The sequence below is a fragment of the Peromyscus maniculatus genome, chromosome 12 (genome assembly GCF_049852395.1).
Source record: "Peromyscus maniculatus bairdii isolate BWxNUB_F1_BW_parent chromosome 12, HU_Pman_BW_mat_3.1, whole genome shotgun sequence".
Taxonomy (NCBI): domain Eukaryota; kingdom Metazoa; phylum Chordata; class Mammalia; order Rodentia; family Cricetidae; genus Peromyscus; species Peromyscus maniculatus.
This window is the reverse complement of record NC_134863.1, coordinates 38,167,375-38,194,099: the sequence shown is the minus strand read 5'-3', so window position 1 is coordinate 38,194,099 and position 26,725 is coordinate 38,167,375. Positions and strand designations below refer to the sequence as shown.

Genomic DNA, 26,725 nt, shown 5'->3' with positions numbered 1-26,725 from the left:
AGGAAAGGCAAAAAGCTACACAGAGAAACCCTGTCTCAACCCCCCATCCCCAAAATAAGATCATCCTCTACCCTCTTCTCTCCCCTCCAGACTCTCCCTCCCAACCCATCTCCCATTCCTTCCTACAAGAAGGAAAGGCCTCCCATGAGGAGGTACATTTAGTAAAGGCAAGTCCAAGCCCCTCCCCTTGCCTCAAGGCTGTGTGAGATGTCCTACCATAGGTAGTGGTCTCCAAAAAATCTGCGTATACACCAGGGATTGATTCTGATCTTACTGCCGGGTGCTCCTTAAGCAGATCAAGTTACACAACTGTCTAGTCACACAGGGCCTAAGCCCAGTCCCATGCAGGCTCCACAGCTGTTGATCCAAATTTCATGAGTTCCCACTAGTTTGGTCTGGTTATCTCTGCAGGTTTCCCCATTATGATCAGCCCTTGATGATAGAATATCTCTTCTTTCTCTTTGACTAGATTCTTGGAGCTTGGCCTGGTGTTTGGCTGTGGATCTCTGTATCTGCTTCCATCTTCTACCCGAGAAAAGCTCTATGTTGACAGTTAGGGTGTTCAGTTATCTGATCACTGGGGAAAGCCAGTTCAGTTCAGGCACCCTCTCCACTATTTCTAGTAGGCTAAGCTGGGGTCATTCTTGAGGATTCCTTGAAACTTCCCTAGCAACCAATTTTTCTCTGTGCCCATGTCTCCCTCAATCACGGTAGCTCTTTCATTGCTTTCCCATTTTATTGCTGTTCCAGCTCAACCATCAGATTCCCTTCTGTTCTCATCACCCATCCCCTAGCCTCAGGTACAAGAGGTGGGCAATAGAAACCCGATTTTTATGAAAGAAGCCAGAAATACATACTGAATAACATGAACAAAAGTGCGGATGAATTCTCCCATCTCAAAATGTCTGAGTTTAGGTGGGGTTTCCTAATTCCAAAGATTCAATCAAGAAAATTCCCTCACAAGACAAATCATAGCCTCTTGGGTTTTTGTTCCTTAAACATGTTTTTTTTCTTTTTTCTTTTTTTTTTTTGACAGGGTTTCTCTGTGTATCATTGCAGCCTGTCTTGGAACACACTCTGTAGACCAGGCTAGCCTCAGACTCAGAGATCTGCCTGCCTCTGCCTCTTGAGTGTTAAGATTAAAGGATTGATAGACCAGCCCCTGGTCAATATATTTTTTAAAAAAAGAAAAAGGAAAGAACAGAAAGGGGAATGGGTAGAAAAAGGGATGAGTCTTGAAAAAATTGCAGTTGAGATAAATGTGATAAACATTAGTTGAAGTAAATTCTCAAAGAGTTATTTGGAATTTTTTAATGTTGATATTTGCTAAAATCACAGATTGATATCATTAACTGTTAAATTGCAAAAGGTAAACCAAAAATATAATCACATCACAAAATATTTAGAAAGAGTGAAATATTGTAGTAAAATTGCTCTATATTTATTTTTAAGACAACTTCTCACTGTATATTCCAGGCAGGCCTTGAACTAAAACTCCTGCTGCCTCAACATCCCAATCCCTAGGGCTCTAGGTTTAAAAGTGTGACCTATCACACCCAGATAAGATGTGTGACTCAAGAAAACTTGTTGTGGAGGATTGTTTTCTGGGTATTAACTCCTTAAAATGGAGTATAGAGCTAAACAGAGAATTCAGGAAAGTGTAAATACAACCTCCACATAAGGATGCCTTCATCCACTACCCACACTTCCTATTACTCAGACCCCCAAAGTGGAGGATCAGAGAGATCTGCAAAAGCTTATCACATATCAAAATGTTCAAATAATTAAGCTAACCATCTGCCTTTTTGGCCCTGGTTCTCAAAGGCAGTTTCTAAATAGTGTCTATGATCTAATCAACTAGGGTTAAGGCTTTCCAGGATCTGGCAATGAATTTTAGGCAAAGGAAATTTCCTAAGGGGAAGCAGTAGGCTCCATCACTTGGTATCCTATCATGTAACACCTGTGATTGTAGGGATTTTATTTCAGACATTGGGAAGATGCTACAGTGAAGCCAGAGCATGAATGATAGCACAGTGGGTGACAACATTTGTAGGATTGCTCCCAACTCAGTTTGGAATAATTCTTATCTGAACCATATTTTTAGCTACAAGACTCAAATAAACTTTACATAGAGGACATCTTCACTAGTCTAGGATTTATTAAGTTATAATTAATTTTATGTCTTCCTCATCCTCATTTTATACACTCTTTGGAATCTATACTAACATACTCACTATGATTCCTCGTGCTCTCTAAATACTAAACACATATCAATGCCAACAATGTCCTTTTTACAGGCTGCCAAGAGAAGGTATAGTTAAGATTTAAGATGAATTCTCACATTTCAAAACATGAGTTTATGTGGGGATTTCTAATTCCAATAATTCAATCAAGAAAATTCCCTCACAAGAAAAATTATTGTCTCTTAGGTTTTGGTTCATTAAACATGTTTTTTTCCCCTTATCACTGTTTTTTGTTTGTTTTTCTATTTTTTTCTAGACAGGGTTTCTCTGTTTGGATTTGGAGCCTGTCTTGGAATGCACTCTGTAGTAAAGGCTAGTCTGACACTCTCAGAGACATGCAGGCCTCTGCCTCCTGAGTGTTAAGATTAAAGGCCTGTGCCAGCATCCACTGGCTTCCAATGGATTTTTTTTTTAAGTAAGAAGGAAAGAACAGAGAGGGGAGTGTGTAGCAAAAGTGATGAATTTGAAGAAATTGAGGTTGAGGTAAATATGATAAACGTGAGTTGAAGTAAAGTCTCAAAGAATTATTAGGATTTTTTTAATGTTGATATTTACTAAAATCACAGATTGATATCATTAACTGTTAAATTGCAAAAGGTAAACTGAAATTATAAGCACATCACAAACTATTTAGAAACAGTGAAATATTGTAGTAAAATAGCTTTTTATTTTTTTTAAGACAATTTCTCACTGTATATTCCAGGCAGGCCTTGTACTAAAACTCCTCCTGCTTCAACAGCCCAATTGCTAGGACTCTTGATTTAAAGGTGTGACCTATCAAACCGAGATAAGATGTGTGACACAGGAAAACTTGTAGAGGATTATTTTGTGAGGATTCGCCATAGATTTAATTCAATCTTCCATCCAATTAGATTACTGCTGTTTACAGTGGGTGTGGTCTCTAGCAGGTATATAAGGACACTCCAGGGGCCAGCCAGGTACATTCTTCTCTAGACCAGACAGAGTGTGTTTCCATACCTCTGGCTCCTAGACTGCTAGATCCTTCTAGCCCACACACTGAGGGTCACACCACAGAGCTGAGCTAATATTCTTGTGTGCCCTCCAGACACTGCTGAGACCAGAGACTATTCCTTTGGAAAATGGAGTCAGACATCTCACAAGCCTTCCAGGAAGAACTCATCTGCTTCATTTGCCTGAGCTGCCTGACAGAGCCAGTCACCATAAGCTGTGGCCACAGCTTCTGTCGAGCCTGCCTCCAGCTTTCCTGGGAGGACACCCAACTTCCAGTCCACTGCCCTATGTGTCGGGAACCATGCCAACAGAAGGAAATGAGAACCAACATTGTTCTGAAGAAGCTGGTGTCCATTGTCAGACAAGCCAGCCTCATGAAGGACCTGAGCTCTGAGGAGCATAAGTGTGTGAGCCACAAGGAGACAAAGAGGATCTTCTGTGTTGAGGGCAGGATCATCCTCTGTCAACTCTGCTCTAACTCCCATGAGCACAGAGGTCACAAACATTGTCCACTTGAGGCAGCAGCTGAAGATGAAATGGAAAGAATTCTGAAACAGATGGCATCTTTATGGGAGAAGATCCAAGAAAATCAAGAGAATATTGAGGCAGAGAACAGAACAACAACTTTGTGGATGGACTATGTGACTCTGCGGGAAGAAATGATCAGGACAGAGTATAGGGAGCTGCATCCATTCCTCTGTAAAGAGGAAAAGAAACATATCCAATGTATGAGAAAGGAAAGCCAATATGTTTTAGAGAAACTGAGGAAGAGTGAAGCCAGGATGGTCCAAAAGAGCAAAGAACTAAGAGATATGTTTCAGGAGCTGATGGCAATGTCCCAGGAGCCATATGTTGTACTGCTCCAGGGTTTGGATGACATGGTCAGAAGGAGTGAGTCAATGCAGCTGAGCATGCCCAAGGGTATGCAACCTGAACTCAGTGCCCTACCCATCACTGGACTGACTAAAATGTTAAGGCAAATCCAGGTGCACATTTTCTTTGACAAGATAACCACATTCCATTACAAGATGAACCTATTTAATGTCTTGAGAAAATTCAGCTTTGGACCTCACCTTAAGGATACATCTGAGGATTCTGTTGGATGCTATTTGGCTTCCTGGGAATCCTTGAAGTTCATCTCAATGAAATATTACTGGGAGGTAGATTTGCAGGAGTCAGGGGACTGGGCTGTAGGGGTCTGTGAGGATTCCTGGTTAAGGAATACAAACCAAATTATTGACTCTGAGGATGCCTTTCTTCTTGTGTGTGTGAAGGAGGGTAATCATTGCAGTCTCCTCACCACATGCCCACTATTCCGGCACTATATAGAGAGGCCACTGGGCCGGGTTGGGGTGCTCCTAGATCGTGAGGATGGATGTTTAAGTTTCATAAATGTTGCCAAGAGTTCACTCATGTATAAGTACCCTGCAGGCACCTTCAAAAACCCTGTCCAGCCTTTCTTCTCCAGTGGCCATGAAGGGAAAACTTTTAATCCAGGACATTAGTGTTTTCATAAATATTTCCTACTGTAATATTATCTTTTATTGCTTTTAATTAATAAAATACTATTATAATGGAAAAAATGTTTTTTTCTTACAGACACTGCATTTGAGTGCATGTCTAAAATAGGGTTCACTGTGGAGCAATCACTGGCCTAGACTAGGCCTCTGGTTACTGGAGACAGTTGTTTAGCATGAGCTCTTTGCGGGGGACCCCAGGCAGGGGATCAGGATCCATCCCTGGTGCAGGATTGGGCTTTTTGGAGTCCAGTGTGTAAGGTGTGATACCTTGTGCATCTTTGGTTCAGAAGAGAGGGACTTGGACCTGCCTCAGCTGAATGTACCATGCTTTGCTGAATCCCCGTGGGAGAGCTTAAAATGGAGCGGGTGGGAATGAGGGGTCCTTTGGGGGGAAAGGCTGGGGTTGGGGAAGAGTGTGGAGGGGTGATCTGCAGTTGGTGTATTAAATGAATAGAAAATTTCTTAATAATATTAATAAAAGAAAAAATAAAAGAGGATACAGAGACATAGCCCACATTTCTAATAATGCCAATCCATAATTTCTAGTTTTTATTGTTTGTTTTATTGAGACATGGTCACATTATGTCTTCTTGGCTTTACTGGTACTCAGTCATATGTGGACCTCAAACTCAAAGATGTCCACCTGCCTCTGCCTGATGAGTGCTGGGATTAAAAGCATGCATCACCAGATCCAGTTCAATATGAGTTTATATTTATAACTACCTTTTCCTCTTCCTTTTCTCTGAAATTGAATATTTGACCAAGGCTGAACATTGACAAGATGCCTAGCTATTCTAACAATGTTTAAAATTCTTACAATACTATAACAATATGAATGTTATAATATCACTTTAAGAAGAAATAAAGGAATATAATGGACAACTTTTGTATTTAATAAAGAACCCATCACAAGAGAAAAACATCTGTGGATATTAGTTGAAGATGTGTTACATTTGTTTATGCTGTGTCATATTTGTTTAATGATGCAGAGATGTGTTGCATTTGTTTAAAAGTGTGAGTCTGTGTTACTTTGCCTGTCTAAAATTCTTGATTGCTCTAATACAGAACTGAATGGCCAAAATCTAGGCAAGAGAGGCATAGATGGGGCTGCCAGTCAGAAAAAATAAACAGAAGGAGAATAAGAGAAGAAAAATGAGTGAGAAATGGAGAAAGAGAGGATGATGCTGGGGAACAACCACCCACCCATCTAGACCTAGCCAGAAGCAGAGTAGAGGTAAAGAAAAGTTAAACAAATACAGAAAATGTAAAAGACCAGCAGTGAAAGGTAGACTGGCTAATTTAAGATAAGAAAAGGTGCTTTTAAACAAGACAAGCTAAGGCCGGACATTCATAAGGAAGAATATTTCTCCATACGATTATTTGGGACCTGTGTGGCAGGCCCTGGAAAGTATAAAGAATAAAAGGAAAAACCCGCAATGTATGTATATATATATATATATATATATATATATATATATATATATATATATATATAATGATAAAGTATTTATTAATTATGTACAAAGCACAGATCCCATCTCATATATTCTGCATGATGTATTTCAAGCAATAGATGAATGAACAAAGCATTAGGAACAAAAATTATAGAACATTTATCTATAAAATTAGGAAGTTTCTAGGCACAAATGATGGTTGTATGCATATGTACAGGTTTATGTAAGTGTGTGTATGGGTGCAGTTGCTTATGCACATGCTTGAACATGCATACTTACAGTAGAAACTGATGCTAGAGTCTTCTCTAGTTGTCCTCCACCTTAGTTTTTGACAAAAACACCTTAACTTCAGCCTAGAAATGTTCATTAACAACTGCCTGGTTGTGAATTCCAAATACCTTCCTAGTGACTCCTAGTGCTGAGACTGCATACACAAACCACAGTGCCTTAGTCTCTAGGTACTAAGATTCCAAACCCATGTCCTGATGCTTGAACAAGCATTTTACTGACCAGGTCATCTCTCTAGACTCTAGATGTTACTTTTTAACAAATTGGTGTCTAAGCATTTAAATATATGAGTCTATGGGGGGTGGACATTCTTATTCTAAAAAACTACACTAGTGGTGAGCTTGCTTTATCTACTTTTGTATAGTTTAGAAACCCTTACACAGGAAATGATGTAGTTATATATTGGTACTCAAATAAACTTGCCTGGGGATCAGAGGACATATCCAACCACTAGATTAAACATAAAGGCCAGACAGTGGTGACACACAACTTAATGCTATCACTTGAGAGGCAGAGATCCATCTAGATCTGTGATTTGAAGGCCACACAGGAAACAGAGCCAGGCAGTGGTGGCGCATACCTTTAATCCCAGTTCTGGGAAGCACCCAGGCCTTTAATCCCAAGAAGTGATGTCAGGGCACAGAAAGATATGTAAGGTGTGAGGAAACAGGAACTCATGCTCTTGAGGATGAGCATTCCATAGAGGTAACAACATGGCTGGTTTGTTCTGTTTCTCTCACCTTTCAACAGTCATCCTAATATCTCTCGCTCTGGGTTTTCTATTAATAAGACTGTTTAGCAACTTATGTTACAGAAGAGAATATTCAAATTCACAAAAGGGGCCATTCAATCTTTCTAAGTTATAGTGGTTAGTTTACAGTTTTCATTCAACAAACCAAACTCTGGATGAATAAATGTAGTCAACAGTGAAAGGGCACTTATGGGATGGCATAAACGTGGAGCAAGTACCCTCAAACAATATTAAACCCTCATCCTCTACAGGCTGATGTGTTGGGATAAGTAGATGTCAGGCACAGAGAAAATGATAACACAAGAATCTCACAGGGCCACAGCAGGGGTCTTTGTTTGTTTGGATTTTGGTTTTTCTTTGGTTACTTGATTTTGGATTGGGGTTCCAATAGGTGTCCTGGGGTAGTTTGCATTTGTGATGGTCCTGCTTCCGTCTCTCGTGTAATTTGTCCTCTTAATAATTACTTTGATTAATGAGTCTGTGCATTATCAAATGAGAAGGGTTTCTTTCCTGGCCCCACCTATTCTGTTCTCTTCCATACCACACCATGCCCTCTAGAAGACAGATTTCTCAGACTGGCCTGACATTCTAGAGTCTTCTTGAATTCTCGACTTTTATTGCCTGCAAACACCTTTTGGTGACTATACTATGCTCTCCTGCAACATAGTATTTGATACTTCTATACTGAATTTTTAATTTGCATTTTATTTATTGTCTCATTGCTGTAGGAAACCAGCAAGAATCTAAACATAGGCATAGAAAGTATAACAAGCCTAAAATAGAAACCATGTATGATATTTAAGGGACTGTGCTCTACTCAAAGTGAAGAGGCAAGGTGGATATCAATCTCAAACTCCCAACTGAGAGCCTCAAAATTACTACTACTACTACTACTACTACTACTATTATTATTTTGAAAAACATTCTCCTATGTCCCACGGTTGTCTGCCTCTCAATCTGTAGTAAAATATGACTCTTAATTTCTGTCTCTGCCTTTTGAGTCCTGGAATTACAGGCATGTGACACTACCCAGATTATCTGTGATGCTGAAGATTGAACCCAGGGCCAAGTGCATGCTAGCAAGTACTCTGCAAACTGAGATATAGCTCTTTTCATTTTTGTTTCCTTTTCAAAAATAGCATCAGATAATATAGGTGATCTGGGAATCAAGTTTTAAGTGAGGCTGGCCTTGAAATTCTGATCCTAATGCTAAGAATTTCTGCCATGTTTGCCCTCCTTAAATATATTTTTAACATAGTACACCTTTTTAAATAACAGATTATCATATAATCTGCTTTGGGGCTGGAGGATGAAGGGCAGAGAGGTGAGTGAGAGCCTGGCATCTAAGGCAGGATTTCAATGAGGAAGAAACAGAAATTCATATTGAACCCATTTTACTTGGTGAGTAATATTTTCTGTAATGATCAGAAGTGTAAGAAATCATGAAGGAAAACAATGATGTTCCAAGAAATAAAAGGCAGAAAAAGTCTCCTGGTAAACTCAAAGGAATAGATCAATTATTTAAACTCAAGGGATTGATCCTCTGCCATTGATAAAAACAGGCAAGCAGCTTACCTGTTATCCCCAAGCCTACTTAAAAATTCTGTGTTTAAGCTATGCCTTGGTGGCATATTCCTTTAGTCCCAACACTCAGGAGGTAGGGGGATGTCTGTGAGTTCCAGGTCAGTAGGGTCTACACAGTGAGTTCCAGGACAGCCAGAGATGTTGTTCAGAGAAAACATGTCTTGGTTTAAAAAATAAAATAAAATAAAAACAAAAAAATCAAATCAAAACAATACAAAAACCAAAAACCCAAAGCAACAAACAAACAACAACAACAAAAACAAAAAACCTGGGTTTAAGTAGGTTTATGTCAGCATTCCAGTGTAGGTGGACCACTGTATTTTTCTAGAAACATACTGTAATTGTTATAATCTGAAACACTGATAATGTCCTCAAAACACAGAACACTGAAAATAGATCCATACCTATGACCTAGCATAAAATTCAACTGCATGTGGATCAAACACATCAACATAAAACCACATATACTGAACCTAATAAAAGAGAAACTGGGGAATAGTCTTGAACTCATAGACATGGGAAAGGACTTTTAAACCCAACACCAATAGTACACTCACTAAAAGCGACAATTAATAAATGGAACCTTATGGAATTGAAAAGCATCTGTTTGGCAAAGGACGCCATCACAAGGACAAAGTGACAACCTACAGAATAGGAAAAGATTTTTGCCAACTACACACACAATGGATGCATAATATCTTAAATAAGTAAAGAACTCAAAAAAAAAAAACTGGATATCAAGAAAGCAATTAACTCAGTTATAAATAGAGTATAGAGCTAAACAGAGAATTGAGAAAAGTGAAATTACAACCTCCATTTCAGAGTTCCTTCATCTTGTACCCACACTTCCTAATCCTCAGACCCGCAAAGAGGAAGATCTGAGAGCCCTGAAAAAGCTTAGCTCACACTCCAAATGTTCACTTAAAGGAAGGAAATCACCTGCCTTTTTGGCCCTGGTATTCTCAAAGGCAGAATCTAAATGGCTTCTATGATCTAATCAACTAGGGTTAAGGCTTTCCAGGATCTGGCAATGACTTTTGAGGCAAAGGAAATTGCCTAAGGGGAAGCAGTAGGCTCCATCTTTTGGTCTCCTATCATGTAACACCTGTGATTGTAGGGACTTTAATTCAAACAATGGGAAGATGCTACAGTGAAGCCAGAGCATGAATGATATCACAATTCCAGGCTTCATCTGTAGGATTCCTCCCAAGTCAGTTTGGAATAATCCTTATCTGAACCATATTTCTAGCTACAAACCTCAGAAAAACTTTACACACAGGACATCTTCACTATTTAGGATTTATTAAGTTACATTTAATTTTTCTGTCTTCCTCATCCTCATTTTATAGACTCTTTGGAATCTATTATAACAAACTCATTATGATTCCTTGTGCTCACTAAATACTAAACATATAAATATCAACAATGTCCTTTTTACAGGCTGCCAACAGAAGGTACAGCTAAGATTTAAGATGAATTCTCACATCTCAAAACATCTGAGTTTAGGTGGGGTTTCCTAATTCCAATGATTCAATCAAGAAAATTTCCTCACAAAACAAATCATAGCCTCTTGGGGTTTTGTTCATTAAACTTGTTTTTTTTTTCCTTATCATTGTTTTTGTTTGTTTGTTTGTTTTTCAATTTTTTTCTAGATAGGGCTGCTATGTTCAGCATCGGAGCCTGTCTTGGAATGCACTTTGGAGTCCAGGCTAGCCTGCAACTCTCAGAGACATGCCTGCCTCTGCCTCCTGAGTGTTAAGATTAAAGGCGTGTGCCTCCACTATCCACTCCCTGGCTTTTATGTATTTTTTAAAAAAAAGTAAGAAGAAAAGAACAGAAAGGGGAGTGAGTAGAAAAAGAGATGAATCTTGAAGAAATTGCAGTTGAGGTGAATATGATAAACATGAGTTGAAGTAAATTCTCAAAGAATTATTTGGAATTTTTAATGTTGATATTTGCTAAAAATCTCAGATTGATCTCATTAACTGTTAATGCAAAAGGTAAACTGAAAATATAAGCACATCACAAACTATTTAGAAACAGTGAAACATTGTAGTAAAATTGCTCTGTATTTATTTTTTAAGACAACTTCTCACTGTATATTCCAAGCAGGCCTTGAACTAAAACTGCTGCTGCCGAAACATCCCAAACCTAGGGCTCTTGGATTAAAGATGTGAGGTATCACACCCAGATAAGAACTGGGACTCAGGAAACCTTGTTATGGAGGATTGTTTTGTGGGTATTGGCCAAAGATTTAATTCAATCTTCCATCCAATTAGATTACTGCTGTTTACAGTGGGTGTGGTCTCTATTGCAGGTATATAAGGACACTCCAGGGGCCAGCCAGGTTCATTCTTCTCTAGACCAGACAGAGTGTGTTTCCATACCTTCTGGCTGCTAGACTGCTAGATCCTTCTAGCCTACACATTGAGGATCACACCACATAGCTTAGCTAACATTGTTGTGTGCCCACCAGACACTGCTGAGACCAGAGACTATTCCATGGGAAAATGGAGTCAGACATCTCACAAGCCTTCCAGGAAGAACTCACCTGCTTCATCTGCCTGAGCTGCCTGACAGAGCCAGTCACCATAAGCTGTGGCCACAGCTTCTGTCGAGCCTGCCTCCAGCTGTCCTGGGAGGACACCCAACTTCCAGACCACTGCCCTATGTGTCGGGAACCATGCCAACAGAAGGAAATGAGAACCAACATTGTCCTGAAGAAGCTGGTGTCCATTGCCAGACAAGCCAGCCTCATGAAGGACCTGAGCTCTGAGGAGCATAAGTGTGTGAGCCACAAGGAGACAAAGAGGATCTTCTGTGTTGAGGGCAGGATCTTCCTCTGTCAACTCTGCTCTAACTCCCATGAGCACAGAGGTCACAAACATTGTCCCATTGAGGCAGCAGCTGAAGAACGAATGGAAAGACTTCTGAAGCAGATGGCCTCTTTATGGGAAAAGATCCAAGAAAATCAAGAGGATATTGAGGCAGAGATGGGAACAAAAACTTTGTGGATGGACTATGTGACTCTGCGGGAAGAAATGATCAGGTCAGAGTATAGGGAGCTGCATCCATTGCTCTGTGAAGAGGAAGAGAAACATATTGAGTGCATGAGAAAGGAAGGCCAATGTGTGTTAGAGAAACTGAGGAAGAGTGAAGCCATGATGGTCCAAAAGAGCCAAGAACTAAGAGAAATGTTTCAGGAGCTGATGGTAATGTCCCAGGAGTCATATATGGTACTTCTCCAGTGTTTGGATGACATGGTCAGAAGGAGTGAGTCAATGCAGCTGAGCATGCCCAAGGGTTTGGAACCTGAACTCAGTGCCCTACCCATCACTGGACTGACTGAAAGGTGCAAGCACATCCAGGTGCACATTTTCTTTGACAATGAAACCACATCCCACTCCATGATGAACCTATTTAATGTCTTGAGAGAATTCAGCTTCGGACCTCACCTTAAGGATACATCTGAGGATTCTGTTGAATGCTATTTGGCTTCCTGGGCATCCATGAAGTTCATCTCAGGGAAATATTACTGGGAGGTAGATTTGCAGGACTCTGGGGACTGGGCTGTAGGGGTCTGTGAGGATTCCTACTTAAGGAATACAAACCAAATGATTGACTCTGAGGGTGCCTTTCTTCTTGTGTGTATGAAGGAGGGTAATCATTACAGTCTCCTCACCACATGCCCTCTATTTTGGCACTATATAGAGAGACCACTGGGTAGGGTTGGGGTGCTCCTGGATTGTGAGCGTGGATGTTTAAGTTTCGTGAATGTTGTCAAGAGTTCCCTCATATACAGGTACCCCCCTGGCACCTTCAAAAACCCTGTCCAGCCTTTCTTCTCCAGTGGCCATGAAGGGAGAACATTTAATCCAGCACATTAGTGGTTTTGTAAATATTTCCTACTTTAATGTTATCTCTTTTATTGCTACTATTAGATAATAAAATACAATTAAATGGAAAACTGTTTCTTTCTTTACAGACACTACATTTGAGTACATGTCTAAAAGAGGGTTCACCATAGCTATGGAGCCACCATGGGACTGGCAAAGACCTCTAGTTACTGGAGACAGTTGTTTAGCTTCAACTGTTTGGGGGAGCCACAGGCAGGGTTATCAGTATCCCTGTTGCAGGATTGGGCTTTTTGGAGTCTAGTGTGTAAGGTGTGATACCTTGTGCAACTTTGGTTCAGAGGGGAGGGTCTTGGACCTGCCTCAGCTAAATGTACCATGCTCTGCTGACTCCCCATGAGAGAACTCAACTTGGAGGCAGTGGGAATTGACATTCTTACAAACTTTAGTGGTGAGCTTGTTTTATCCACTTTTATGTTGTTTAGAAACCCTTACATAGGAAATAATGTAGTGATATATTGTGCACCCTGATAAACTTTTCTGGGGATCAGAGGACAGATCCAGCCACTAGATTGGACATAGAGGCCAGAGAGTAGTGACACACAACTTAATGTTATCACTTGAGAGGCAGAGATCCATCTAGATCTCTGTGAGTTTAAGGCCACATTGGAGACAGTGCCAGGTAGCCCAAACCTTTAATTCCAGTACTGCGAAGCACATAGGCCTTCAATCCCAAGAATTGATGTCAGCTCAGAGAAAGGTATATAATGTGCGAGGAAACAGGAACTCATGCTCTTAAGGATGAAGATTTCATAGGGGTAAGAATATGTCTAGCTTTTTCTGTTTCTCTCATCTTTTAACAGTCACCCAATTATCTGGCTTTGGGTTTTCTATTAATAGGACCTTTTAGTATTTTGTGTTACAGAACAGAATATCCAAAAGTCAATAAAGGGACCGTTCAATCTTTCTAAGTAATATGTGTTAATTTGCAGTTTTCATTCCACAAAACAAACTCTGGATGAATAAACTGATAGTCAATAGTCAACAGTGAAAGTTCACTTATAAACATGGAGCAAGTACCCTCAAGAAACATTATACCCTGAACATCTGCAGGCTGATGGGTTGGGATAAGTAGATGTGTGACACAGAGAAAATGATGACACAAGAATCTCACAGTGCTATGGCAAGGTTTTTTTTTTGTTGTTGTTGTTGTTGTTTCGATTTTGGTTTTTATTTGGTTATTTGATTTTGAGTTGGGTTTTCCTTAAATTGTCCTGGGGTAGTTTCAATTTGTGATGTTCCTGCTTCAGTTCTTTATGTAATTGGTCCTCATAATTTCTTTGATTAATGAGTCTGTGCATTATCAAATGTAAAGGGTTTCTTTCTTGGCCCCACCTATTCTGTTGTGTTCCCCACCACAACATACTTTCTAGAAGGTAGATTTCTCAGACTGGCCTGACCTACTACATTCTCCTGGAATTCTCGGCTTTTATTGCCTGCAATCACCATTTGTTGATTATAGTACATTGCCCTGCCACATGGTATTTTATACTTCCATCCTGAATTTTTATTTTGCTTTTGATTTGTTGTCTCATTGGTGTAGGCAACGAACAAGAATAAACCCAGGCATCACCTACATAGTAAAAACCAAGTTCCTAAAATTAGAAACCGTACTTGACGTTTAAGACAGTATACTTTACTCTAATTGAAGAAGCATCATGGATATCAATCTCAAACTCTCAACTAGATCCTCAAAATTATTACTATTATTATTATTATTGTTATTATTATTATTATCAATTTGATAAACTTTCTCCTCTCTTCCAGGCTGGTCTGCTACTTGCGGTGTAGTTAAGTATGATCTTTAGTGTCTGCCTCTGCTTCCTGAGTACTGGAATTACAGGCATGTGACACCACACATGATTAAAGGTGATGCTGAAGAATGAGACCAGGGTCTAGTACATGCTTAGCAAGTATTCTGCAAACTGAGATATAGCTAATTCCATTTTAAAAATAAGGCCACATAATATTGATGATATGAGATTCATGTAAGTTATACTGGCCTTGAACTCCTGATCCCAATGCTTCCAATTTCTGCATTGTTTGACATCCTTAAATATATTTTTAATATATTTAAATAACAGATTATCATATAACGATGTAAGGTGCTTTGGGGCTGGAGGATGAAGGTCAGATAGGAGAGTGAGTACCTGGCATCTGTGGCAGGATTTCAATGAGGAAGAAACAGAACTCATAATGGACCCATTCTACTTTGTGATTAATATTTTCTGCAGGGATGAGAAGAGTAAGAAAATCATAAAGGCAAGATAGTGATGTACCAAAAAAAATCTCCTGGTGCACTTAGTGGAATAGATCAATTATTTAAAGTCAAGAGTTTAATACTCTGCATTGATAAAAATAGGCTAGCAGGTTACCTGTTATCCATGTGCCTACTTAAAAACCCTATGTTTAGGCCATGTGTTGGTACATGCCTTTAATTCTAACACTTGGTAGGCAGGAGGATCTCCTTGAGTTTGAGATCAGCAAAGTCTACATAGTGAGTTCCAGGACAGCAAGGGCTGTTACACAGAGAAACCCTGACTCAACAAACCAAAAACCAAAAACCAAACAAACAAAGAAACAAAAACTACACTTCCCACACAAAAAAAACCCCAAAACCAAAAAACAACAACAAAAAAACCTTTGTTTAAGTAGAAATGTGGCAGCCTTCCATTGTAGGAGGACCACTGTATTTTCTACGACTATATTATAATTGTTTTGATCTGATACATTGCTGATGCCCTGAAAACATCCATAATATCACTAGGAAATCACCCTCCATCCTTTTTAATATTCCATTATTTACTTTAGGTAGTATTTTCTGAAAAAATGTTGTACGTGAGTAAGCAAAAAATAATGAGTTTTGGTCTCAAGAGGTTCACTTATGTTGAGATTCTTGATGAATTACCTGTTTTCCTTGGGATAAGGGAAAGCTGGTAACAGGCTTTTATGGACCTTCTCTAGCTTCATGCTATTTTTAATTATTTTCTGTGTCTAGTAAGTTCTCTGTGAGGTTATTTCAGAAGCTGAACATTAAATATTTATGAGTCTTATGAAGACTGAATTCAGAATCAGGTGAGCTCATTTACTACTTGTCTACACAACTGTGCTTCCATCCCATTCCCTCTCATTTCCCTACACCTTCTACTTCAATGTGCATAGTCTTTCTCATGCAAGACCCTGTGGGACATTCTAGGGAAAGCAGTCAACTGTCTTTCCCAGTGGCTCAAAGTTATGCATATTCCAGACATGGGGAAGAGACATAATTAGTTCAGAAAGTCCATTGTTACCTGCTCTTGTGTAGCTATTTTCTTTGAATGAATACATTCCCTTCTTGAGGGAGGGGGAGGCTCATAAGATTCAGCAAGCTAAGGAGACTCATCAGGTTTAGTTAGAGCTCGCCTGATCCAAGAGGCAAGGAAAAGTAAGTTCAGGTTAGAACAGTGCAGTGGAGCCCTTTCTGGGATCCAAAACTTAAAAACCCTTGGAAGACAAACAGTAAACATGGAGAAAGGCTAAGGAAGACACTATAAAATGCTCCAACCATCTAGTTTTTAATACAAAAGGGGGAACATCCACTAATTTGTCACAGAATCAAGGGCAAGCTACTTCCTGTCTACCCATACGTGTATACATTGCTGTTCTGCCATCTGATTTGCTGTTTCTCTCCAGCTACATCACTTCTGCTTCCGGCACAGCTCTGTCACTTCCTGTCTGTCTGACCTCCAGATTTCCCTGTTTAACTAATGTTGGAATTTAAGGCAAGTACCACCACACCTGGCTCTGTTCCCAGTATGGCCTTGAACTCACAGAGATCCAGACAGATCCCTGCCTGTCAAGTGATAGGATTAAATGTGTGTGCTACCATTGCATAACTTCTACATAGTGGCTGGCTTTTTCCTCTAATTTCCAGGCAAGTTTTATTTTATTGGGAGACACAGTATATTGGGGGACACAATACATTACCACACACAACCTTAGTTCTTCTTGTCCCTGAGTCAGGTGGAGCAACATATGTCCACCCCAATAGTTTAACTATTAGAAGTGAAGAAATGTAAGGTAGTCCCACAGGAACAGTAGCGCCATATTCTAAGGGGAGTGGACAACTCATGGAAAATAAGTGTGAATTATAGAGAGTATGAGATATGGTAGATTATGAGCCATGTATGGCATCTTTCCCTGAAATATTGGACTTGATACTATTTTTACCTACTCTATTTTTATTATTCTTATAGACACTGTATCACCAAACCAAATGACACTTATTTAGAATGAACAGAAGTAGACTTTCAGAGACACTGTCTACTCTCTATAAAAAATGTTTCATTATATAATTCTAACCTCTTTCTATCTAGGGTTTGACAACCATCTGAAAGGATGGTAAAAATAGAAGTTAGGGAGTTTGAATGAAGATATCCTCATGGGTGGGAAAAGGCATGTTCAGGGGCTATAAGATTACTAGGGGAAATCCTAGGAGTGTGGGTGGGATATTTCCTGTCTTAGTTAGGGTTTCTAGTGCTGTGTTAAAACACAGGACTAAAAGCAATTTGGGGTGGGAAGGTGTAGCTGAAAGTTTCTCTCTGGTCCCACCTGGCCCCGAGGTCCAGCAGTCACTTATAAAATAATCATTCAGAGGCTTAATATTATTTACAAACTGTGTGGGTTATGGCAGGCCTCTCCTAGCTAGCTCTTATATCAGAAATTAACTATGGTGATATTTTATTTGTACTGAAATGCGATTTTAATTTTATGTTAATAAATAAAGTTGCCCTGGGGTCAGAGCTATTAGAGCCATAGTAAGAGCGTGGTGGTTAGAAGAGCTAGGTAGATTTCTGTGTGTTCAGGGATACAGCCAGTATTGGAGACATATGCCTTTAAGACCTGGAGGGCGGTACTTACAGGCAGTGATGAGGCAGTCATGTGGTTGGGTTTACAACCAATGAGAAGGCAGAACAGAAAGATTATTTAAACAGAGACACAGGAAGTACCTCCCTCTCTCGGGGAAGCTAGGAGCACTGCAGGAGGTAAGATTTTATCTCTGAGCTCTGACCTCTCGGCTTTCTTTTTTACATTGGCTCTGTGTTTCTTATTTTAAAAAGACGATTGGTTACATCTACATCTGGCGCCCAACGTGACAAGAATCCATTAAAAACTGCTTGGGGCCGGCTCCCTAGCCCGAGCAACCGGCTCCCTAGCCAGAGCAGCCAGCTCCCTAGCCCCTGCCCAAGGTCTGCTTGGCCTCAGGCCGGACTGTGAGCTGCTTGCTTAAAGCCAGTGCTACAAACAGCTCAGGCCTGCCCTGCTAAACAGGGCCCCTGCCTGTAAAGCCAAGCCTTGACTCGGCTCAAGAAGGAACAAGTGGCTGGCTTTAAGCTTTAGCCGGCTACCCCTTCGCTTTCACTTTCACTTTCGCTTTCTCTCTTGCTTTCTCTCTTGCTTTCTCTCTGTCTCTCTGTTTCTGTCTCTCTCTCTCTCTCTGGATTCACACCTAGGACACTAGGTGGCTCTTTTGAAATTCGCTCGGATTTCTACTGTTCTACGCAGATTTGGTAAGTCATAAAGGAAAAAATGGGTTTTCTGTGTACATTGGAAGAAAATTGGGTTTTTGAAATTTTAGGCAGTCTGACAATGGAACAACTATATGAAAAGATTAGTATTATGGGAATTATGCAGTTTATCACCATGCTTATTCTCATTTTACTATTTAAAAAGATAGTCGATTTAAGTGCCAGGATAACAGCTTTAGAAAAACCTGTTAATTTTAACAGTGAAGTTGGTTCAAGTTTGGATCACAAGGTTACAGAAAGAAAGCCTGTTTTCACACAGTCATCCTTAATTTATCCTGTAACCGTACAGCAGATGCCTGATCAAATGGCTACACAAAATATCTGGGCTCCAATTGAACTGATGGATTTTAAAAGGTTTAAGGAGGCAATAGTATCTTATGGCATGCATTCCCCATATGTAAAGCAAATGTTAAACTCTTGGTCAACATATAATAGGATTATACCACAGGACTGGCGGGACCTTGCACAAGCTGTTCTGGAACCCAGCCAGAGAATTCAATTTCTAACGTGGTTTAAGGACGAAGCTAGAAACGTAGAAACACAATGGAGGGATAAAGGAATACAAGTTTGTCAGGATCAGCTTATTGGAGAAGGCCAATATGCTTCAATACAAACACAATGTTTATATGATGTTCAAACCGAAATTTTATGTCGAATGGCAGCCTTGAATGCATGGGACAGAGTTGATGAACCAGGAAAAAAACCTGAGTCATTCACAAAGGTTATGCAAGGCCCAAAAGAATCTTTCACAGATTTTTTAGAAAGACTGGCTTCAGCAGTAAACAGAATGGTCTCAGGATCAGAAGCTACTAAGGCAATAATTGAAGCTTTGGCATTTGAGAATGCGAATGCAGCATGTAAAAGAATAATCAGGCCGTTAAGGGCAAGATCTGCACCTTTGGAAGATTGGATTAGAGAAACAATTAATGTTGAGGCTGATGAGCATGATGATACGTGGGTAGGAGAAGTAATTTCAAAAGGTTTGAGGAGTGTTAGATGTTTTGGGTGTGGAAAGCAAGGACATTTTAAAAGGGACTGTAAACAGGTCATTCCTAGAAGCAATGTTTCTTCAAGGAACAATGGCAACAGAATGCCCCTTCCTTCTGGAGTATGCAGAAGGTGTGGTAAGGGAAAACACTGGACCAACGAATGTAGATCAACAAAGGACAGACAGGGTAATCCTTTGCCTCAGTTTTCGGGAAACTCCCGGAGGGGCCTCATGCAGGCCCCCATAGCAAAACCAGTTCAAACCTTTCCTGCAGCTGTAGAGGAAATCCCTGCTCTGAGCGATTAAATAACCAAATGACTATTGGAATAAATCATGCTGGTCAGGATGATGAAAAAGAGAGAATAGAAAATTCAGGAGAAAACATAAAGAAAATTTTTTGGCAAACTTCTATTAATGAACAGAGACCAAAATTAACGATAAAAATAAATGGTGTTTTGTTGTCTGGTCTGGTAGACACAGGTACGGACATTAACATAATTGCACCAGAATTTTGGCATCCAGCTTGGCCTCTTCAGGAGGTAAACGTTCAACTGTTAGGAATTGGGACATTATCTGGAGTGAAACAGAGTGCAAGATGGCTGGAATGTATAGGTCCAGAAGGACAGAGAGGAAAATTAAAACCATATGTCGCTAACATAGCTATGAACCTGTGGGGTCGAGACTTGTTGCAACAATGGAATATTCAGATTAAAATCCCTCCAATCTCAGAAACAAATCATAAACTAGCACATGTTTCTGAGAGAAATATTAGAAGGCATTATTTTGAGTGGTCACCAGCCATCCATATTATACAAGAACAGGGCACAACAACTGATAATCTTCCAAAAATACCAACAGCTCTACCTTTAAAATGGTTAACAGACAAGCCTGTATGGGTTCAGCAATGGCCTTTAACAACAGAGAAACTCCAGGCTTTAGAAGAGCTGGTAGAAGAACAGTTAAATGCTCAGCATATTGAACAGTCAACCAGCCCTTGGAATTCTCCTGTATTTGTTATTAAAAAGAAATCTGGTAAATGGAGAATGGTAACAGACCTTAGAGCAATTAACAAAGTAATTCAGCCGATGGGCTCTCTACAATCTGGAATTCCTTTGCCTACTCTGTTACCAAAAGGATGGCCTCTCATAGTTATTGATTTAAAAGACTGTTTCTTTTCAATACCCTTACAAGAAAAGGACAAAGAAAGATTTGCTTTCACAGTGCCTACTTATAATAATTCTCAACCGGTTAAAAGATTTCAATGGAGGGTCCTCCCACAGGGAATGTTAAATAGCCCAACTCTGTGCCAATATTTTGTACAACAGCCATTGGAAGTGATACGTAAAAAATTTCCTAAATCTATAATTTATCATTATATGGATGATATTTTACTAGCTGACTCAAATGCAGATACTTTAGAAAGAATGTTTGAAGAAGTAAAGAAAATTTTGCCTTGCTGGGGATTACAAATTGCTCCTGAAAAAATACAAAGAGGAGATTCTATTAATTATTTAGGATATAAAATAGAGCTACAAAAAATTAGACCCCAAAAGGTGCAAATTAGGAGAGATAGACTACAGACTCTTAATGACTTTCAAAGATTATTTGGAGATATTTCTCATCTACGAACTATTGTTGGGGTAAAAAATGATGAACTGACTAATTTGTTCAAAACCTTAGAAGGTGACAAGGACTTAAATAGTCCAAGAGAATTATCACCTGAAGCTGAGAAAGAATTGGCCTTGGTAGAAAAGAAAGTACATGAAGGGCACGTGGATCGTATTGATCCAAAGCTGGATTGCATTTTGGTTATTTTACCTTCTAGGCATTCCCCTACTGGAATATTAATGCAGAGGGAAGATATTATATTGGAATGGATATTTTTACCAAATAAACCAAATAAAAAATTAAAAACTTATGGGGAAAAAATCTCTGACTTGATTTGGAAAGGAAAATTGAGACTTCGTCAATTAGCAGGAATAGACCCAGCAGAAATTGTCGTACCTTTAACTAAGGAGGACATTGAAAAATTATGGACAGAAAGTGAACCTTGGCAAAGAGCTTGCAGTAATTTTTTGGGAGAAATTAACAGCAAATATCCCAAAAGCAACAGAATTGATTTTATAAAGAGAGCTGATTGGATCTTGCCTCGAATTGTACGGCAAAAACCCATATCTGGAGTTTGTACATTTTATACAGATGCCAATAAACAAGGAAAGGCAGGTTACAAATCAGAAAATTTAAGTAAAGTGGTACAAAGTCCTTATAATTCAGTGCAAAAATCAGAATTGTATGCTATTCTGTTGGTATTAATGGATTTTTCAGAACCTCTCAACATAGTAACTGACTCTCAGTATGCTGAAAGAGTGGTGTTACATATTGAGACTGCAGAATTTATCCCTGATGCTTCAGAATTAACTTCACTATTTATTCAATTACAAGATACAATCAGGAAAAGGAGTCATCCTTTATATATAACTCACATCCGATCTCATACTGGTCTGCCAGGCCCTTTAGCACAAGGCAATGATGAGATTGATAAATTATTGATAGGAAATGTGCTGGAGGCCTCAGACTTTCATAAAAAACATCACGTCAATATTAAAGGTTTAAAAAAGGATTTTTCCATAACCTGGCAACAAGCCAAAGAAATAGTAAAGAAATGTCCTACTTGTTCTTTCTATAATCAAACGCCATTACCAGCAGGATATAACCCAAAGGGTACTCAGAGGAATGAAATTTGGCAGATGGATGTGTTTCACTTTGCAGAATTTGGAAAATTGAAATATGTACACCACACCATTGATACTTGTTCAGGATTTCAATGGGCAACTGCTCTGAGTTCTGAAAAAGCTGATTCTGTAATCACTCATTTGCTAGAAGTTATGGCCATTATGGGTATACCTGCACAAATCAAAACTGACAATGCTCCATCATATGTCTCTGTTAAAATGAAACAGTTTTTTGCTTATTACAATATAAAGCATATTACAGGCATACCACATAATCCTACAGGTCAAGCAGTTATAGAAAGATCAAACAGAACTCTAAAGGATATGCTAAACAAACAGAAATGGGTAACAAAAACCCCCAGAAATAGACTGCATAATGCTCTTCTAACTTTGAATTTTCTGAATGCCAATGAGAAAAGAACAACAGCTGCAGAGAGACATTGGGTAATAGAAAAAACTACAGAATTAAATCAACCTATATACTTTAAGGATGTGCTGACCTCAGAATGGAAGCCAGGGTATGTATTACGTTGGGGACGAGGTTTTGCTTTTGTTTCTACAGGAGAAGATAAGCTGTGGGTACCATCAAAATTGATAAAGGTTCGATTTGAACAAGAGAAACCTCTTAATTAGAGGAGGTGATAGTTCATCAACCAGCATGAACATCCAATTTAAACTAACTTGTACCTATAACACATGTCTTTTCATTTAATCAGATAATAACTTGCCAAAAAGGAACATCCCCAAAATTAGTCTTGGGGGAAGGTTTTTGTTTTTGTCTTTTAGGAGAATGAAGGTTAAGGAATCTGAAGGACACAAGACAAATGAGACAACTGAAGAAAAGGGAAAAATCATCTATCCCAGGAAACAAAGTGAAACGGCGTATGGGTATATATAATCTAAAAAAAAAAAAAAAAAAAAATTATGTCTTCTTAAATGTTTGTTTCTGCTTTTCTCTAAAGATTTAACACTATTGGTTTTCTAATAGTCCCAGTTCAATTAAAATTTAAAGCTGACTTTGGAGTTGGAGAATGGCTCTCTCCTTCTTTAAACTCAAGCATGTTGTTAAAAGGAAAATGCAAACTCCCTGTATCATGCCAGAAAGAGCCATTTTCTGCTATGGGACAGGACAAAAGCCAAATTAATTAAGGGACTATTCTATTACTAATCTCAACTCTTTGATTCTATTCTGATTCTTTAAACTTTTCTTAAAGTATAAATTTTATATCAAAATTTACAAGATTAATAGATACATATACATTTTAAACTTTGTTAAGATAGGAATGGTCATATAGAGTACTAACTAATTCTAGAAAAAAGGCTTCAATTAGCTGCATATGTATGTCTTTGTGTTCGAGTCTCTTATCAGTTTTCTGCAGGAAATCATGGCCAGGCCTAACATCAACTGAAGTCTCCAGGAAGAAAATGGGGCCCCACAACAACAACAACAATTCCACGTGGACAATAATAATATCAATAAGCTGACAAACATCATCTACAGATCAGCTTTGAACTACAAGGTGCTCAGTACAATTCTGAGATGACTAGCTGAGATGATCCAGTCTCAAAGACTACTTGAATAAGGACTTGAGATAAACCCTGAACTTTGGCTTTATACACAGACTGGATAATAATGAAGGATATAGTTACCTTTCCTAGAATTTGACAATTAACCTAAATTTTTCTTTCAGGATAAAGATAACTTCGCCCATACCCAGCAGGAAGCAATTTTAAGAATGACGCCCACATTCCCAAAGAGGTGGTGTGGGGCGGGTGGTTTTTTTTTGGTTCTTTTTAATGGGTTTTGGGTCTGGGATAATTTTCATTATTTAGGGGGGTAGGTTACAAGTTGTCAAGGGTTAGGAAAAAGGCTAAGCAAAGGAGATTAGATTTAAGGTTCTTGTAAAAAAAAAAGAAAGAAAGAAAGAAAAGAAAAAGACAATTACTAATTTTAAATACTTTACATTATTACCAACTATTAGGATATAAAGAAATGAAAGTTAGTAGTTAGACATTACAATAGAAATTGTAGTCATATTAGATATGTTTTAAAAATTGAGCAGATGTATTTTAGACAGGTCATCTTCAAACCCTTCAGAGATCTATAGAATATGGCATTTAAAATATTTTAATAACTTAGAAATTTTTCTTTTTTGAGACATGTCGGCTCCTGGCAGTACCAATCTACTTCAGAGAAAATATGGGCATTGAAGAAACTGCATATGGAGTTAATTTTCATTGTGGCAAAAGTTAGCCACTGGACAACAAAGTATCCTCAAATCAACAGAAAAAATGGACAGACAGAACACGAAACAAAGGACTACCAATTCCTGCCAAAACAAGTGTGGTTATGGCTTTATCAAAAGGCATCTTCTGAGGCCAGGACAATATGGCACCATCCCTGAAGTGGACTTCACAATCCGGAAAAGGTACAGTGTCCTTTTCTTCGAAGGCAGCTGAACAGGCAGTGGGCCGATGGCTTCTGTTGTGCAATGGAACAGCAACTAAAGCTCACGCCTCTCAATAGTAGACTGGCATTTAATAGAGGGATGTGGAGAAGAAGGGGATGCTGAGATGAAGCCATAGATACACAGCCAAGAAGAATGGACAGCTGAATTCAAAAACCATCAACAATTTCCAGAATTTAAAATCCTGAATCATGACATGACACTAGTGGAATTCAGGTGTTTCTGGTATATGGACTGCTCTCACCCAATGTGAGGTTGAACTGTTGACCTTGTGTACAACCTACTTCACAAATGAGTCTGTCAGATACCATAAGCCTATAGGCTGAAGATGATGCCCCAACACTGCAGAGAAACCTCAGGTGACTGTCCAGGCAGCTGGCTGTTTCTGTCGACTCACAAAATTTTTGGAAGTTGCTTTTGTGCACTTCTTGTTTTTATTTTTGTTAGCTAATATTATTTCCTTCTTGGGTCTCTGAGGGAGTTGAAGATTAGTTAGTTATAGTTGAAGATTAATTAGGATAGAAAGTGAATTAGATACATTTTGAACTTACTAAAATAGGATAGATAAGGGAATTATTTTCTCTGATTTGTCAAATACAAATGGACTAGACATCGTTTAGGTATTTGTTACTTGTATATATTGTATATAGTTATTGTACTTTTGTATATAGTTTTTCTTTTGTTAGTTATAACCTTTTGCTTTTTTTCTTTTTAATAAAATAGAAAAGGGGAAATATGGTGATATTTTATTTGTACTGAAATGCGATTTTAATTTTATGTTAATAAATAAAGTTGCCCTGGGGTCAGAGCTATTAGAGCCATAGTAAGAGCGTGGTGGTTAGAAGAGCTAGGTAGATTTCTGTGTGTTCAGGGATACAGCCAGTATTGGAGACATATGCCTTTAAGACCTGGAGGGCGGTACTTACAGGCAGTGATGAGGCAGTCATGTGGTTGGGTTTACAACCAATGAGAAGGCAGAACAGAAAGATTATTTAAACAGAGACACAGGAAGTACCTCCCTCTCTCGGGGAAGCTAGGAGCACTGCAGGAGGTAAGATTTTATCTCTGAGCTCTGACCTCTCGGCTTTCTTTTTTACATTGGCTCTGTGTTTCTTATTTTAAAAAGACGATTGGTTACATCTACAATTAACCCATTTCTATTATTTATGTTTTGCCATGTGTTCCATGAAGAAGAACATAATTAGAGAAGCAGCACATAATTAATGGCGGAGGAGTTGCCTGTAAGTTGGGCAGTGGTCCCTCGTGATACAGTTTTCACAAAAAGCAGAAACTCACATAGTCAAGCAAGAAAACCAAGAGGTTGGGTCAACGACTTCTAAGGTGTTTTCCAAGAATGAAGATAAAGCTTTAAAATTCCCAGCTGACAAAACATAAGAGTAAATCAATATATTAATAACCAGTAAATATTATAAATAATAAAATATTTAATGAGGTGATAAATTACACAATGAACCACTATTTTCCATTTAAATATATTTTATTACATATCATATCTTACATGTTATAATTAATATGCCGTGTATGGCCATACCACCCTGAACACTCCCGATCTCGTCTGATCTCAGAAGCTAAGCAGGGTCGGGCCTGGTTAGTACTTGGATGGGAGACCGCCTGGGAATACCAGGTGCTGTAGGCTTTAAAAAATAAAAAAATTAATATGCCATATGTATACTACCATATTATATATAATGTATGTAAGAAACTGCTGCCTTCTGTACAACAGGCCATAATATTGTATAATACCACTATATATATTATCATATAACATTTAAAACTATTTCAAGAGAGGTTCAAATTTATCCTTAATGAACAATAAAAGAGATGTGTTTACGATTGTATATTTAAAGTTTACCAATGTAAGTTTTTATACACATGTACATAGTGAAATGATTACTATAGACACACAATCAAAGTATTAATCACTTCACATAGTTATTTATTTCTTGAAGTAAAAGCACCAAGAAGCTGCTTTTTTTAAACAAATTCCTAGAAAACAATTAAATATTATAGTTACAGCACTTCATCTGTTTGCTGGGTCTCTGGATTTATTCCTCTAACACAAATAAAAGTTTGAATATATTGGTCAACCTTTCCTCATTTCATTCCTTCTCTGCCCTGGTAAGTACCAGTCTGTTTTGTTGCTGCTATGTACTTGACTTTTTTGTCAAGATTCAACATATAACTGAAGACATGCAATGTTTGTCTCTTTGAGTCCCTCTTAGT

The 26,725-nt window shown here is 38.7% G+C and overlaps 1 non-coding gene and 2 pseudogenes across 1 annotated transcript; all 3 read left to right on the top strand.

Annotated features, from left to right (window-relative positions):
- The first annotated feature begins 3,589 nt into the window (after positions 1 to 3,589).
- On the top strand, positions 3,590 to 4,720 carry LOC102911559 (tripartite motif-containing protein 43 pseudogene; annotated as a pseudogene).
- A 6,602-nt stretch (positions 4,721 to 11,322) lies between these two features.
- Positions 11,323 to 12,699, top strand: LOC102911264 (tripartite motif-containing protein 43 pseudogene; annotated as a pseudogene).
- A 13,320-nt stretch (positions 12,700 to 26,019) lies between these two features.
- LOC121821817 (5S ribosomal RNA) lies at positions 26,020 to 26,138 on the top strand. The gene has a single exon (XR_006062705.1). It is a non-coding gene; the product is annotated as a 5S ribosomal RNA (ribosomal RNA).
- The last annotated feature ends 587 nt before the right edge of the window (positions 26,139 to 26,725 follow it).